Source organism: Sinocyclocheilus rhinocerous, unplaced genomic scaffold, assembly GCF_001515625.1.
Source record: "Sinocyclocheilus rhinocerous isolate Xijiao unplaced genomic scaffold, SAMN03320098_v1.1 scaffold1055, whole genome shotgun sequence".
NCBI lineage: Eukaryota > Metazoa > Chordata > Actinopteri > Cypriniformes > Cyprinidae > Sinocyclocheilus > Sinocyclocheilus rhinocerous.
Genome location: NW_015658727.1, coordinates 3625 through 7936, shown reverse-complemented (window position 1 = coordinate 7936; position 4312 = coordinate 3625).

The window sequence follows — 4312 nt, the reverse complement described above, 5'->3', positions numbered from 1 at the left end:
TATTATTAAAATATCTTAATTATCTAAAAAAATTAAATAAAATCCTGACAACACAGATAAAATACTCAATGAGACCTCATAAGTACCAGAATAAATAAACAAAAAATAAAATAAAATAAAATCCTTCCATGATAAAAACTAAATTTTTACATTTTCTAAAGAACATGTATGTGGTGCCTGCCTGTGTCAAACTAACATCACAATGTTTTGGGTGCTTATCAGGTCAGTCATACGCAGTTGCTGAGGTGCTCTGAGTGGTTTTATGCACTTTGCTATGAGGGTAGATGTTTTCTGGCTCAAGTCAAAAACTCCAACACCAATCCTTCCTCTCACAATTAAAACAAAAAACACTCAAAAAAAAAATCTATAGTTTTTGTCAATGATAATTTAATGCTGTGATGCCTGAGGGGCATCAAAACAATATAATATTCAGTATGAGCTATTGGTAACAATTCATTTTGAAGAGAAAGTTGAATACTTGAGATGAGAAAGTCCCTACAATAAAGCTGGGACCTGTATTATAGAGGAACACTCTTTAAGAAATAGAGCTCTTTAAAAAGTTGCTTTTGAGTTGGTGCTTGATGATAGCAAAAGCTAAAAGGCAGAAATGAGCATCCATGAACAAATATTTAATACTAATCAAATATATCCAACATCAACTGATATAAAATTAAATTAAATAAAATGTCTTTCCAGGTGCAAAAACCTACGTTTGCTAGGTTAGAAACTGATTAGGCATCATTCATGGCCAGAGAATGAACAGCAAATGATAAATAATGCTCTGAAGTTTAATAGTGATGGTTAGGGGCTTATTTAAATCCCAAAAGTGAGTCTAGCCTTATCAAACATTAATAAGACAAAGGCAGCAGACAGACTGTGATCCTAAATGTGCCAAACCTACTTTTTCCTGTTTAGTCTGCAAGTTAATCGTTGTGTCAAAGCTAATATTAGTTATTCATTAATCTAATGGTAACCAAGTAAGCAGTCTGGAGGGGACAGAGCACAGTTAAGGAAGCCAAATGCCCTCTGAGCCTAAGCGGAATCTACAGATTGCCATTATGAGCTGTCATTTGCTCAAAGGCATTCAACCCTTGAACTCTCCCCACAGATTTGCTCGGAGAGAACCAGCAGGCCCTACGCGGGTACAGATCAAAGATTAGAGGCCATGTTCGAGGACTCCACCCTGCCAAGCATATCTCTCTTTATCTCCCTCTCTCTGCCTCTGCTACACATGGCAGAAAAAGTGTAGCCCTGAGGCGAAAAGCTTTCTCCAAACCTGTGGTGAATGCTAATGCAGTCCCTCTACAAGTTTTGCCACTCCCATCTCTCAAACTTTCATCACAGCAGCAGCAGAAGTGTTTGTGTACGCTTTATAATTCCACTGATGGGGTGAGAACATTGACATAGCACCCTTTTAATATTTCCTGCTGAACATAAAAAGCCAAAAGGATGGTATTGAGCAGATAGATAACTACATTCGCTACCTCAGAAAAAAACATCTCTGAATATGAAGAACTCACTTGAATCTTTTTCGGTCCTTCTGAAGATTTGAAATTACTTCAAAGACCAATTAGGTACGTAGCGTAGTACTCTGCGCAGCCTGTTTCCCTGAGGAACTGTATGTATCCATGTCCTATCTCACTTCAGACATTTCCTCTAGGGCTGGGTGAAAATACAGATTTTCTGATTAATCTCCATTTGAACAATCAAGATGGATCTTTTACTCTCTTCTTATTTTCAGTGGGACATGTCACTCTGCTGAACACACTCAATTGCATAGTTCTAGTCACAAAAAATGACTAGATTCACCACCAAATGGCTCTTAGTTTGATTCATGAACAAATGACTTTGAACTGGTTCTTTTCTATTGAATGGCACTAAAAAGCATTTACAATCACTGAATGGCAAAAAATGACATTAGCAGTTTAAATCATTATGAAACCGCTCTGTATAATTTATAGCATCTGCAAACAGGGAATTTATTACATACTAGGGTTGTGACGGTGAGGAAATTTTCCCACCGGTTAATCGACGCGTGACAACACCGGTAATACGCCGGTAATCAGCGTTGGGGGCGGGGGGGGGTTAGTTAGTTTGAGTTTCCCTCTTTTCTTCGCTTTCAAATGGCTTGTAAAAGTGCCGTGTGCATTTTACTTTCACTTTCAAATTAGCGGCAATTGAATTGCCGCAATTCGGCGTTAAGCAATTGTTCATTTGAGTTTTCCCTCTTTTCCTCGGATTTCTTGGCTTTCAAATAGCTTGAAAAAGCGCTGTGCGCGTTTTACTTACACTTTCAAATTAGCGGCAATTCGGCGTTGATTCAATTCAACGTCAACCTCAGAACTTTTATTAACAAAACGAATAAAAATACACCATATATGCCTAATAAAATAACAAATTACTTAGGCTACACAAAGTTTAAATAGGTATATAAAACTGAAAATCAGCAAACACTGTGGAACCAAATAAATAAGAAACATAGAACGTTTATTAGCAAAACGAATAAGAAAGCTTGGAGGCACGGCATATACACCTTGATGTAAAATAAAATAAATAAAATACACAAAGTTTAAATAAAGTAGTCAGCAAACACTGTGGAACCAAATAAATAAGAAATGAACATTTAAAAAAAACTTTCAGTCAATATTCTGCAATCTTCTGCCATCGTCTTGTCTTTCTCACCTCACTCTTGTCAGTCAGCTCGACTCACTCTCCTCACATGATAAATAAAATCTGACTCCTGCTCCGTGGTGCACTATCGTTCGCGTACGGTTCGGCACGCTGCATTGAGCGTTTAGTTTTTAAAAGTGTCTGTCCTCTAACTGAACTAGGCTAAATGATTTTTGTTACTATAAAAAAATCAAAACGACGGTGGGGGGCGGTGCCGCGGTAGGCAAATGACGTAACCGGTGTTGCGGCTTAACACCGTTATAACCGAAAACACCGTCTATCGCAGCAAGCCTATTACATACGCGAGCAAAATGGACATTATAACTGAAATAAAAACAAATTACACAAGTTGCCACATGTTAAAGTTGTTCTTCAGAGTTCAATCAACCAACCAGGAGGAAAAGCTGGAAGCAGCTTCTCTCATGGCTCCATCACATTAACCTCTTTACTAGCAAACATATGACTCATACCCATAAGAGCCACATATTCCCCATGCTACATTGCTCATGTGATTCAAATGATGCAGATGTGGTAAAGGTGGTAAATGAGCTCTACCGAACTGTGCCAGTCCACTAGATTTGTGATGCTGATGTGCTATCATACGGTGACCGAGAAGTGCGAAGCAAATCACAATTCTGAAAACAAAATAACAAATTACAAACGCAAATGCAAGTCTAAAAAACAAAATAACAATTCAGAAAGCACAACAACAATTCAGAAAACATTATAACAAGTCAGAAAACACAATGACAAATTCGAAAACAAAATAACAAGTCAGAAAACACAAAGACAAATCCGAAAACAAATTAACAAGTAAAAAAACACAACGACAAATCAGACAAACCGGAAAAGGTAGGTATAGTTTGAGACAGCGCCATTGGTTTGGGATTACTCACCGCTGACTGGACGAGACATCTGTCAATCAACGTATACAGGAAGAACCAGCCGAAGAACAACAGAGTCGTGGTAGAAAGTTCGGAGATGGTATTAAAGTAGCTCAGTTTAAATGTATTGTATGAATTGCCCTTACTATGGAATAAAAAATACGGAGTGTATATTTACATTTAGTTAAAAGTGACTGAAAATCATAAGCTCCAGTGGCGCAGATGGATAAGCGCATGTCGTTGGCTTTTTGGCGCGATTGACCCGGGTTCGATCCCTTTTGCCGAACTTTTTTTCCCTCCCTTTTCAAATCTCGTATTAGCAATGGATTCTATTTACACTAAGTGAAAATAGCACTATTTTTAGCAATATGCTATTTACACAGTGCAAATACCTATTTACACTATGTTAAAATAGCAGGATTTCTACTATCAAGTATACTACTTGTTGCAAATAGTGGCAATTATCTGCACTTCAGTATTGTAGTACATTATAAAACAGTATGCAATAATAACGTATTGAGTGTAAATTATAATTTTAATTTTAATTATTAAATGGATGCCACCTTATTGGTACAATAAAGCCCTCCCTACACCTACCCTAACCCTACCCGATACTTTATTTTCAACTTTTTGATTATTTCCTTAATTTTTATTGAAAATAAATGCCTTTACGATGTGATACGAGATTTGAAAAGGGAGAAAAAAAAAGTTAAAGGCGGGATCGAACCCGGGTCGATAGCGTCAAAAAGCCAACGACA